The sequence below is a fragment of the Dreissena polymorpha genome, chromosome 3, assembly GCF_020536995.1.
Source record: "Dreissena polymorpha isolate Duluth1 chromosome 3, UMN_Dpol_1.0, whole genome shotgun sequence".
Classification (NCBI taxonomy): domain Eukaryota; kingdom Metazoa; phylum Mollusca; class Bivalvia; order Myida; family Dreissenidae; genus Dreissena; species Dreissena polymorpha.
In genome coordinates this window covers 150,158,827-150,173,017 of record NC_068357.1, presented here as the reverse complement: position 1 = coordinate 150,173,017, position 14,191 = coordinate 150,158,827, and the positions used below count along the sequence as shown (strand labels likewise).

General features: G+C 35.0%; 1 long non-coding RNA gene across 1 annotated transcript in view; it reads right to left on the bottom strand.

Moving 5' to 3' along the window:
- Positions 1–10,089: 10,089 nt before the first annotated feature.
- Positions 10,090–14,191, bottom strand: part of LOC127871963 (uncharacterized) — an 84,453-nt gene continuing 80,351 nt past the window's right edge. Inside the window, exon 2 of the long non-coding RNA XR_008045654.1 lies at positions 10,090–13,966. This is a non-coding gene — a long non-coding RNA (uncharacterized LOC127871963). The remainder of the gene's footprint in view (positions 13,967–14,191) is intronic.

The window sequence follows — 14,191 nt, the reverse complement described above, 5'->3', positions numbered from 1 at the left end:
TCCATAAACATCAAGTATTGGTTCTACCCAGGTGATGGACTCAAGAATGTCTTAAAAAGCTAAAGGCTTCCTATACAATCAAGCTTGAATAAATTGGTAAAAACATAAAGATAATTTTATGAACATAAACATATGTAATGTACAAATTGTTGAACTGTATTTTTCTGTTATTTATTCAAATGTGTCTGTAAATAGCACATCTTTGTGTGGCAAGTATTTTTTCCATTTCTCCTGTATGTTAACAAACTACAACTTTACCATTTCAGTATTGCCTTTGTACTAATAATATTTGCTGTGGGGTGTTTTTTGTATATTTTGTTATATTTCAATACATTTGAGCTTAAGTGAAACACAAATTCATGTAAGAATTTCACATTGAAATGTTTGGTGATACATGTGTCAGAGATTGTACTGTTGCATCTATGATTATAACTGAATGGGCATGCATATATTAGCTAACACATTAAAAGCTGGCATTGATATAAAATGTTGAATTTATTAAAATCCTGATAAAACATTTATAATATAATTTATTCAGTATTTGACTTAATTCATGGAAAGAATATCAAATTAAAAATGTATTGCCGTTTGTGTATCTTATGAAAAACAGGCTCACACATAAACATAATTATGTTTGAATAGAGAAAAAATGACAGCATGTTACTTAAAGCTTTGAGCATATAAATAGTGTTTTGAGAATGTAATTTATGCTTTGAGCATGTAATTTATGTTTTGAGTGTGTAATTTATTATTTGAGCTTGTAATTTATGTTTTGAGCATGTAATTAATGCTTGGACTACAAGGTGAAATATTTTTTTAAATATAATTTATATAAAGTGGACCTTTCATTAAATTGCAAAGGGGATTTAAAAAAACTTTATAAATGAAAGAGTTCTGTTTGTTTTGAATAAGCTCGACTATTTAATTTTTTAATTAATATTTTGTCTGTCATTGTCATTTAGAAATTAATTGTAATTTTTAGCTCGGTTGTTTTCGGAGAAAACCCGAGGTATTGTCATAGCCAGCTAGTTGTCCGCCGTCCGCCGTAGGCGTTGTGCTAAAACCTTAACATTGGCTCTAAAATCAAAGTGCTTCCACCTACAACTTTGAAACTTCATATGTAGATGCACCTTAATGAGTTCTACACGCCACACCCATTTTTGGGTCACTAGGTCAAAGGTCAAGGTCACTTTTACCTCTAATATAAAACTTTAACATAGACTCTAAAGTTAAAGTGCTTCCAACTTCAACTTTGAAACTTCATATGTAAATGCACCTTGATGAGCTCTACATGCCACACCCATTTTTGGGTCACTAGGTCAAAGGTCAAGATCACTGTGACTTCTAATATAAAACTTTAACATAGGCTCTAAAATCAAAGTGCTTCCACCTACAACTTTGAAACTTCATATGTAGATGCTTCTTGATGAGTTCTACACGCCACATCCATTTTTGGGTCACTAGGTCAAAGGTCAAGGTCACTGTGACCTCTAAAAAAAAATAAAAAATCTTACAAGCTTTTGCAGCCGAGCGTGGCAACCGTTATGCGGTGCTCTTGTTTTATTTGGAACATGCTGAAACATACGAATATGTTTATTTATAATTACTAATTTTGATTTCATATTTACATATTATGGTGCAACAAAGTTTTTTGCAACTTTTATTGGCTCTTGCAAGAACAATTTTAACAAGAAGTGTTACATTATGGAATTACTTACAAGAGAATGTTAATATAATCATGTGGAATAAATGAATTCACAGACAAAATAAATACTTTTTAAATTTCATTGGCAGATTTACAAAAAAAGTTTATAAATACCATGTGGAATAAATTTGTTCACAGAAGACATCTCAGTGTTAATCATAATGCAAGTTTTTTGTTTGGAAACTGGTTTTGCTCTGTTCAGACATATTTTTGCTATAATGTATATACAGTATAACTGTTTTATTGTCCCCTACCGGTTTCACCGGAGGGGACTTATGGTTTACGCTCTGTGTGTCCGTCTGTCTGTCAGCCTGTCACACTTTTCTGGATCCTGCAATAACTTTAAAAGTTCTTCATATTTATTCATGAAACTTGAAACATGAACTGATGACAATATGGAGATTATGCACGTCATTTCCTTTTCTTCCTATGTCAAGAATTCTGGTTGCTATGGCAACAAATATATATTTAAAAAATCTGACAATGGTGGAGCTGGTAGGGAACATATATTGCTTGGCAATAGTCTTGTTCAGTCTGTGTTATCCATTGTATATTTATTTTATAACCATGGTTACTCTTTTTATCTTTTTATATACATATAAACCTTCTGTGATGTCATTTTTTTCAATCAATTGTGTATTGTGGTTTGAAAAATAAAAAGAAGAAATATATATTTTTTGTTTAATTTACATTTGGTAAAGAAAGGAAGCCAGAGTTATTCCATACAAATAAAATGGCAATTTACTTATCTCTCGTTGTGCTAAACAGGAAATACCTACTTATGTTGTTACTTACAATGCTTGCCATCAATTGTAGTTTAAAGGGACCTATCACAGATTTTGGCATGTTTTGAAGTTTGTCATTAAATGCTTTATATTGATAAATGTAAACATGAAATTTTAAAAGCTCCAGTAAAAAATCAAAAATAAAATTTAAAAAAGGAAAAAAAAGTAGCCCGCAGCAGGGCTCGAACTAGTGACCCCCGAATCCTGAAGTAAAAACGCATTAGCCAACTGAGCTTTCCTGCCAAGTATACATAGAATGCGTATTTTATATGTGATATAAGCAATCTTCGTGGTTTCACAAATTTAAACGACAACAACAGAACTCTCCAAATTATTCATTCGTTTTGCGTTGCAACGCTTTATAATTTTTAGGTTTTTAAATCCTCAAAAGATGCATATAATGCCTATATTAGACCATGGCAAATGTTCAGTAATACTGTTTCCTCACAAATATCATAACTAAACCGAAAATTTGCGAATCTGAATCAACTTTTTTCAATTTTGTCAATTTACCAAACCGTGAAAAGATCCCTTTAGTTCAAATGAAAGTTGTTTTGGAAACTGATTTAAAATGGATTATTTAAGGGGTCAGATTTGTTTGAACACGAGACACGCTCTGAGAAAACCCGGCCTTAAAGCATGTCCATTAATTACTGTCACAGATTAACCTTTGCAGTTTTATCAAGGACTGCTCTCTCCACCTAAATTGGATTTTTGTTTTTGAAGTTTTCCTTTAAACGAAAAATTCCATGAAAACAAAAATTGCTGTCCCTGATTAGCCTGTATGGACTGCACAGGCTAATCTAGGATGATACTTTCCGCCCATGCATTAAGCTTGTTTTTAGCTCGACTATATATATACAGTCCAAACTGACCTAAAGGTCACCTGAGAATAACGGTCACCTGCAGACAAGGGTCAGTCTGGATTCCCCCCGACGAAAATCACTATATTACACTTGAAAATTACAGTCACCTGTCCATAACGGCCAACAGCCACTATATTACACTCCGAAATTCATATTTGAACTGAAAACAACGGTCACGCGTCGGTCGTCTCGAGTAGCGAAAACTAAAAACACAGAACATCATTTGTCCGTCTATTTTGCGGGTTAAGCTTCTGATAGCGGTAATTGCCTTTGATATTATAAAAGAGGCCCGCTGCAAGTAAACAAATAATAGGGTAATAAATCACCTTTAGCGGTTATTGCCTTTGATATTTCTATGACCGAAAAGTTTCGAGTCGCGAAAATTAAGAAAAAAAGGAAACAGGTGCACGTAACAATGAGAATGTGTGTAAGTAGCAATTCTAGTCTGCATTCATAACGACAAAGCATGAGCGCGTGACGAAGTCAATAAATCTTTATAGCTGATAAGTTATTAAAAACAACACTTAGCTGGCGAATGTTGCTTTAAGAAGGCGAGAAAAGGATTAGTAATCGTCTATTCAGGAAAAAATGTACACTGAATTGCAACTTTTATAACAAACTATAAATATTTTAAACAAGATGTCGGCTTTTTTTTCTTTGAATAAGAACCATACGGTTATACCTTACTGTCGGTTTATGACAGCGAATCTGCTTTTATAATTGTTCGGACGTGACGACGTCAATGACACGCAACAATCTTTATTCAAAATACATTCATATGAATTTAATACGAACTGTCGGATTTGCTGAATGAACGTAATATCGGTTTATGACAGCGAATCAGCTTGAAGACTTGTTCAGTCGTGACGTCAATCGCACGTGACAAGCTTAATTTACGAATGAACGAGATGCATGAGTAAACAATTTTACTAGCGTTGATTAAGTCATTGGTTTAGTTTAACAATATGAAATTAAATCAATTTATAAGATATTATTCTGTATTATTCAATGTAAGTTAATTATGTTATTATAATTAGTTATCGGCAATGACCATTTGTTTTATATTGTATGCAAACGACTGGGTGGGGTCACGACGTTTCAATACTACCAACTGACCAACCATTTAAAAATTGTCATCCGAAAACAACGTTCACTTGTGGACAACGGCCACTTTGGTCATTTCCCTTGACTGACCGCTATTCTCAGATTTGACTGTATATGTATATAGTGGAGCTATCCTACTCGTCCCGGCGTCGGCGTTCCCGTTGGCCAATGTTAAAGTTTGCGTACCACCTCAAATATTTTCTATATCCCTTGACATATTGCTTTAATATTTTGCATACTTCTTTACCAACATGGCCCCAACCTATAAACAAGAGCAGACAACTGTATCAATCATTTTGTAAGAATTATGGCCTTTTTTCCACTTAAAATTTGCATATTATTGATAAATCTATGTTAAAGTTTGCGTACCACCTCAAATATTTTCCATGTCCTTTGACATATTGCTTTCATATTTTGCATACTTCTTAACCAACATTATCCCAATGTATATACTAGAGCAGACAACAGTATCAAGTATTTGGACAGAATTATGGCCCCTTTTATACTTGGATAAATGAACATTTGGTTAAGTTTTGTGTTTTGGTCTATTTTACTCCTAAAGTCTAAAGTATCATAGCTATTGCTTTCAGACTTGGAAAACTCGCTAATTATCATGAGGGGACTGTACAGGCAAGTTGCATAAGTTGCCCCCCCCCCCCCCCCCGGAAATAATTAGATATAAATTATTATTTGTTTCTTGTTTTTTTCTTGTTTTTGAAAGATCATCTATTAAATAACCACGCACCCACATTATACCCCCTCTCAATATTGGCTTATAAATAGTCGAGCTGTCCTCTGACAGCTCTTGTTTTAAGATGGAGGCTCATTTTACACAGAAGCTAAGAGCTCATTTACTTGCACACAATTGCCATTGTCCTCATAATACACAGAAGCTGAGAGCTCATTTACTTGCACACAATTACCATTGTCCTCATAATACACAGAAGCTAAGAGCTCATTTACTTGCACACAATTACCATTGTCCTCATAATACACAGAAGCTAACAGCTCATTTACATTCACACAATTGTCAATGTCTTCATAATACACAGAAGCTAAGAGCTCATTTACTTGCACACGATTGCCATTGTCCTCATAATACACAGAAGCTGAGAGCTTATTTACTTGCACACGATTGCCATTGTCCTCATTATACACAGAAGCTAAGAGCACATTTACTTGCACACAATTACCATTGTCCTCATAATACACAGAAGCTGAGAGCTCATTTACATTCACACAATTGTCAATGTCTTCATAATACACAGAAGCTAAGAGCTCATTTACTTGCACACGATTGCCATTGTCCTCATAATACACAGAAGCTGAGAGCTCATTTACTTGCACACAATTGCCATCGTCCTCATAATACACAGAAGCTAAGAGCTCATTTACATTCACACAATTGTCAATGTCTTCATAATACACAGAAGCTAAGAGCTCATTTACTTGCACACGATTGCCATTGTCTTCATAATACACAGAAGATGAAAGCTCATTTACTTGCACACAATTGCCATCGTCCTCATAATACACAGAAGCTGAGAGCTCATTTACTTGCACACAATTGCCATCGTCCTCATAATACACAGAAGCTGAGAGCTCATTTACATTCACACAATTGTCAATGTCTTCATAATACACAGAAGCTAAGAGCTCATTTACTTGCACACGATTGCCATTGTCCTCATACTACACAGAAGCTGAGAGCTCATTTACTTGCACACAATTGCCATCGTCCTCATAATACACAGAAGCTAAGAGCTCATTTACATTCACACAATTGTCAATGTCTTCATAATACACAGAAGCTAAGAGCTCATTTACTTGCACACGATTGCCATTGTCCTCATAATACACAGAAGCTGAGAGCTCATTTACTTGCACACAGTTGCCATTGTCCTTATAATACACAAAAGCTAAGAGCTCATTTACATGCACACAATTGTCATTGTCCTCATAATACACAGAAGCTGAGAGCTCATTTACTTGCACACAATTGTCAATGTCTTCATAATACACAGAAGCTGAGAGCTCATTTACTTGCACACAATTACCATTGTCCTCATAATACACAGAAGCTGAGAGCTCATCTACTTGCACACGATTACCATTCTCCTCATAATACACAGAAGCTGAGAGCTCATCTACTTGCACATGATTATCATTCTCCTCATAATACACAGAAGCTGAGAGCTCATCTACTTGCACATGATTATCATTCTCCTCATTATACACAGAAGCTGAGAGCTCATTTACTTGCACATGATTATCATTCTCCTCATAATACACAGAAGCTGAGAGCTCATTTACTTGCACATGATTATCATTCTCCTCATAATACACAGAAGCTTAGAGCTCATTTACTTGCACATGATTATCATTCTCCTCATAATACACAGAAGCTGAGAGCTCATTTACTTGCACATGATTACCATTCTCCTCATAATACACAGAAGCTGAGAGCTCATTTACATGCACACAATTGCTATTGTCCTCTTGAAAATAAAATGTTATGTTAATCGCCCTGGATCACATTTAGTATCTATGAATACATTTCCCTCTTTGAAAAGGGACTTCATGTTTTAAATATAACTGGAAATATTGTTTCCAGTGTACAAAAACACTTCATATAAGCAATAACACAAGTGGTTAGCATGTGGCTATGATATTAATTAGTGAAAACATCATTTTGAAGGATAAATAATTTTTCCTTTTTTTCTTTGACAGTTTATATGTACATTCCAAGAAACTTTTAACATATCGTGACAGTTTCCATCCACCATTGGTGAATCTTCATCAGACTGTGACTTCGCGGGAAGTGAACGTCACAGGGCGGGCTTACTGCCGGACTGATTTGCAGCAGTAAACAAAGGCCTGTATATCTGTTACCAATAATCATATTATAAAGAAAAATCAACTTTTATGAGAAAAAAACATAATTCACTATCAAATATATATATAACAAGGTATTCAACTGAAATTCACCCGAAAACAGGGTGCATCGCTTTCAACAGCAATTACTTTATCAATTTTGCAGCGATTTTCACGATCTCCTTCTTATTCAATGCAGAAATGAATTTCCTTTCTGGAAATATACATGTCTTGCAATATTTTTACAAATGCTGGGTAAACTTTTAAGAAAAAGCACGATACACAACTCACATGACCTACTTGACATCGATCAGACACGATCTAAGACTGAAATCTTCATGGAGTAAAAGGCAGTTCACGGACCTTGATACCATAATTCAATAAAACGTATGAAAAAACATTCTTACCGTGCTTGCAGTTACATTATGCATCAAAACTAACTGTCCAGTGCAGCTTGAAACCAGTGAAATCACTCGTGTGTTTAAAATGTTGGTTAGTTGAAATGTATGTAAACAAAGGTTTCAAACGGCGCTGGACAGTTAGTCTTGATGCATAATGTAACGACAAGAACGGTTATAATATTTTTTGTTTACATACATTTCAACTAACCAACATTTTAAACACACGAGTGATTTCATTGGTCCAATGTGAAGGTGTGTGTTTACCCCTGAAGATTGCATTCATGAATCGGGTCTGATCGCTGTCAAGTAGGTCACGCGAGTTGTGTATCATGTTATTGCTTAAATTTTGACCCAGCATTTGTAGAAATATTACAAGATATGTACATTTCCAGAAAGGACATTCATTTCTGCGTTGAATAAGACTGGGTTCATGAAAATCGCTGCACAATTGATGAAGTAATGGCTGTTCAAAGCAATGCATCCCGTTTTCGGGTGATTTTGAGTTGGATACCTTGTTATACATGTATAATATATTTGATAGTGAAAAAATTATTTTTCAGAAAAGTAAATTTTTTGTTATAATTTGATTATTTATCATTAAAACAAGAGGGCCTAAAAGGTCCAAAGTCGCTCACCTGAGTTTCAAAGGAACTGACCTCAGCTGTTCTGTGCAGCCCAAGATGTCACTATAACAAAATGTTCTTACCTACTTTCATGACAAGTGAACACCCTGGCAGCCACGTTTTCAACAGACCAGAACCATTTTAATACACATCCAAGATATCATTTAAACAAATATATTGACAAAGTTTCATGAAGATTCATAAGTCCATATAAGGAAAATGCCCTGCCCACTGGTGGCCATGTTTTTCAAGCAACTGGAACCATTTTCAAACTTGTCCAAATTATCAATCGGAAAAAACTTCTGACAAAGTTTCACGATGATCGTACTATAAATATGGCTTCTAGAGTGTTAACAAGGTTTAACTATAGCTATATACGGAAAAATGCCACGCCCCCTTGGCGGCCATGTTTTTCAACCAAACGGAACCATTTTCGAACTCATCCAAGATATCATTGGGACAAATTATCTGACCAAGTGTCATGAAGATCAGACAATAAATGTGGCCTCTAGAGTGTTAACAAGGTTTTAGTAAAGCAAAATATATAGCCATATTAGGAAAAATGCCCCGCTCCCTGGTGGCCATGTTTTTTAAGAAACCAAAACCATTTTCGAACTCATCCAAGATATCATTAGGACAAATCTTCTGACCAAGTTTCATGAAGATCGGTAAATAAATGTGGCCTCTAGAGTGTTATCAAGGTTTTACTATAGCCATATAAGAAAAAATGCCCCGCCCCCTGGCAGCCATGTTTTTCAACCAACCAGCATGATTTTTGAACTTGTCCACGATATTATTGGGATGAATCTAAATCTGACCAAGTTTCATGAAGATCGGACATTAACTGGAAAAATGCCCCGCCCCTTGGCAGCCATGTTTTTCAAGCAAACATAACCATTTTCGAACTTATCCAAGATATCATTGAGACCAATCTTCTGACCAAAGCGCATGAGATTGGACAATAAATGTGGCCGCTAGAGTGTTCACAAGATTTTACTATAGCAATATTAGGAAAAATGCCCAGCCCCTTGGCAGCCATGTTTTTCAAGCAAACGTCACCATTTTCGAACTAATCAAAGATATTATTGAGACCAATCTTCCTACCAAATTTCATGACGATAGGACAATAAATGTGGCCTCTAGAGTGTTAACAAGGTTTAACTATAGCCATATAAGAAAAACTGCCCCGGCCCCTGGGGGCCATGTTTTTCACTGATCTGGACCATTTTCTAACTCGTCCGAGATATCAATGAAACCAATGTTTTGGCCAAGTTTCATGATAATTGGGCAACAATTGTGACTTCAAGAGTGTTCACAAGGTTTCTCTATAGCCATATAAGGAATACTGCCCCGCCCACTGGCGGCTATGTTTTTCAACGGACCGGAACCATTTTTGAATTCAACCAACATATCATTTAGACAAACATTTTGACAAAGTTACATGAACATTGGGCATCAAATGTGACTTCTACAGTGTTTACAAGGTTTTTCTTTTTTTTATCCTAGTGACCTAGTTTTTGACCCAGCATGACCCAGTTTCGAACTCAGTCGAGGTATCAATGGGACAAATGTTCTGACCAAATTTCATGAAGATCAGACAATAAATGTGGCCTCTAGAGTGTTCACAAGGCAAAATGTTGACTACGCACCACGGACGACGGACAAAAGGGGATCACAAAAGCTCACCATGAGCACGTTGTTCTCAGGTGAGATAAAAAGACAAGACAAACAGTTTATTCAATTTTTTTTTATTGATTTGTATCGTAATTATGTATAACAATGTCAAAACGAAACATGAAATGTATATCCCTTTTCCTCTTGACAGTAATGTACATATTTAATATAATAAAGATGTACCTTCCATTTATAGGCAATACAAAAAACCCACAAGAGATCCATATTTACACTATGTTTTTTTAATTGTATGTTACACAACATTGAATAATAAGATTTCAAAAAGTGCAATAATGCTATTAGCCTAAAACAATAATGCATACATTTCTAAATCTGTCAACTTTGTTAGACTTTGTAAACAAAACAATTTACCAAATTAGGTTCTTTATAAGTAATATTACATTAATAAATATCACATACAACAATTTATTAAAAAATAAAATTGATTGTGCATTTTTATAGAAATGGATTTCATAAATTCTTTCAAGTAAATCAAATTTTAAATAAATTGGCTTGTCTTCTTAATTATTGATCAACGGGGACAAAAATGTTTAATCTCATGTTAATGCTATATGGTAAGAGTTGATTGGATAATCCAAAACAAACATTTTTTGTTTAAGTTCGAGGTTTACTTTCCTATGCTTATTTTTGATATCTTGGTACACCAAACGTTCCAACATTTTTCTGCACTTTTAAGAGACTTGTTCACAGTTTTGCAACATTTTCACAAAAAGCTGTTGGAGGACAGCACACTAAACTTTTTCTTGTTAATATTGGGACCATTTTAATATGGGTCATCCTTGTTGAAAGTTTGTATGAAACTCCTCATGACATGCCTGAGAAACAAGCTAACCAAAAAACTTAAAGCAAGCTCAGATGTTGACATCAGGGCAAGTAGAGTAACTTTCCTTTTCTCCTAAAAGTTTAGCAAAAAAATGTCATAGATTAAACTAGAGAGTTAACAAGGTTTACTAAAGCCATATCATAACAAAAGCCAATACCTCTGGCGGCCATGTTTTTGGTTTTACTAAAGCCATATAATAACAAAAGCCGATACCTGTGGCGGCCATGTTTTTCAATGGACGCGAAACATTTTGAACTCAGTCCAGATATCATTAGAACAAATTTTCTGACAAAGTTTCATTGAGATTGGACAAAAATGTGACTTCTTGAGTGTAATCAAGGATTTACTATAGCCATAAAAGGAAAAAAGCCCCAACTCTGGGGACAGTTTTTGACACCCATTACCATTTTTGAACAGGGCCAATCTATCATTAGAACCATAGCAATATACGGAAAAATACCCCGCCTCCTGGCCATGTTTTTCCATGGACGGGAAACATTTTCGAACTCAAACAAGATATTGTGAGAAAAAAATGTTCAACCAAGTTTCATGAAGATTGGACCATAAATGTCACATGGTTTTACAAAAGCCATATAAAAACAAATCCCCCTCTCCCTGGCAGCCATGTTTTTCATCAGACCGGAACCATTTTCAAACTCATCCAAGATATCATAAGTACAATAATTTTAATGTTCTGACGAAGTTTCATTATGATTCTACTTTAAATGTGACTTTTAGAGTGTTAACAAGGTTTAAATATAGTGATATAAGGAAAAGTGCCCTGCCCCTTGGCAGCCATGTTTATCAACCAACCAGAACCATTTTTAAAGATATAATTAGGACATATCATTTGACCAAGTTTCATGAAGGTCTGACAAATAAATGTGGCTTTAGTGTGTTAACACTTGGCAAATATTGACGACGCCTTCTTAGAAATTTAACAAGGTTTAAATATAGCCATATAAGGAAAAATGCCCTGCTCCTTGGCAGCCATGTTTTTGAACCAATCAGAACCTTTTTCAAAGATATCATTGGGACAAATCATTTGACCAAGTTTCATGAAGATCTGACTAAAAATTGTGGCTTTGGTGTGTTAACAAGGCAAATGTTGACGACGCACAACAAGCAACAGACGACGGACAAAAGGCGATCACAAAAAGCTCACCATGAACACCTTGTGCTCATGTGAACTAATAAGAATGAATGTATTCAACCTGCAACTCCTGTCTCAGAGAAATGGTAAGTATAAATATATTATATATATATATATATTGTTGATAATCATCAACTGAAATCAGACAAGAGGGCCTGAAAGGCCCAAAGTCGCTCACCTGAGATAACAAGATATTATTGGGACAAATCTTATGACCAAGTTTCATGAAGATCGGAAAATAAATGTGGCCTTTAGAGTGTTAAAAAGGTTTTACTATAGCCATATAAGGAAAAATGCCCCACCCTCTCTGGCCATGTTTTTCAACCAACCGGCATCATTTTTCAACTCGTCCAAGATATTATTGGGGTGAATCTTCTGACCAAGTTTCATGAAGATTGGAAAATAAATGTGGCCTCTTGAGTGTTAACAAGATTTTACTATAGCCATATAAGGAAAAATGCCCCGCCCTTAGGCAGCCATGTTTTTCAAGCAAAGGTTACCATTTTTGAACTCATCCAAGATATCGTTGGGACAAATCTTCTCAGCAAGTTTCATGAAGATCGGAAAATAAATGTGGCCTCTAGACTGTTATCAAGGTTTTACTATAGCCATATTAGGAAAAATGCCCCGCCCCCTGGCGGCCATGTTTTTGCAACCAACAGGCATCATTTTCAAACTCAAGATATTATTGGGATGAATCTTCTGACCAAGTTTCATGAAGATCAGACAGTAAATGTGGCCTCTACAGTGTTAACAAGATTTTACTATAGCCATATATAGCCATATAAGGAAAATGCCCAGCCCCTTGGCAGCCATTTTCAAGCAAACATGACCATTTTCGAACTCATCCAAGATATTATTGAGACCAATCTTCTGGCCAAATTTCATAAAGACTGGACAATAAATGTGGCCTCTAGAGTGTTAACAAGGCAAATGTTGACGCTGCACAACGGACAAAAGGTGATCACAAAAGCTCACCATGAGCATGTGTGCTCAGGTGAGCTAAAAAATAATAAAGTATGTGTAATACTTTTCATAAAAAAAAAATATGAAGAAGTTAGGAAAGAGATGAACATTATTAGACATATAAATGCTGACTAATTTCTACAGTCTCTCTAAACACTCTTTGCAATATATCAGACTGAATTAAAATTTCAAATCAAAGATTTATATGGAATGTGTTTTCATACCAACGACTGACAACTAAAAACGAGATACCCTTTATCGCTGCCACATGTTACACAAGAACACTAATCGAGCATGGAGACTTTTTATTTGGTGCCTAGTCAATGGTGAGTATAGCTGTAGCATGTAGCAGAAAAAAATCATTTGTCAAAAAGAATGTTGCTATCAAAGTTTGCTATACCTACAACAAACAAATAATATGATGTTTAAATAAAGAAGATTCCATCGTCTACTATTAAGTGGTTGATGAGTGACAATACAATCACGAAAAGGTTATTGCTTTAGTCAACATTACTCCCCCCCCCCTATTAAATTCCACACTTGCAAATAACTTACTATTATTTTCAGAGTTACAGAGCATCTCAACCAAGTTACAAAGCAACTCAACCAAGTTACAGATGAAACTCAACCAAGAGCGAATCCGATTTGCATACGCACCTAAACCGATTTACAGTGGCAGTTAATTTTGTGAGATGAAAATGAATGAGAAACAAAGACTGAGCAAAGAGCAAAACTGAACAAAACATGCCAAAAAGAACATACACTGAAAAACATAACATACAAAATGAATAAATAATAAAGCAACTTCTAATCTCAGAAGATCAGCCATCAAACATTCCAAGGAATGCAAATCCGTACCCAGCAAAGACATTAAAAAATAATTGTAGATTTACAGTTATGACCTGTAATACGCTTGTTTTTTGCAGTAAAATAGTTGAATGGTACATGAAAATTATTGTTGAAAATACAACCTTTATAGAGACACACTAACCTAAAAATTAATGTCACGGAAAGAATGGGGGAGATTTATTTATCTTTTATCAATGCATAAACACGGTTGAAATAGGTTTTAAATTTTTGTTGACATTTATAAGTCAAAACAATGATTTAAAATATTAGCAAATCCTTGGAAGGCTATAACAACTGTATTGCAAGTAAAAAACAATAAAAACATGAATACATGGCAAATAAAACAT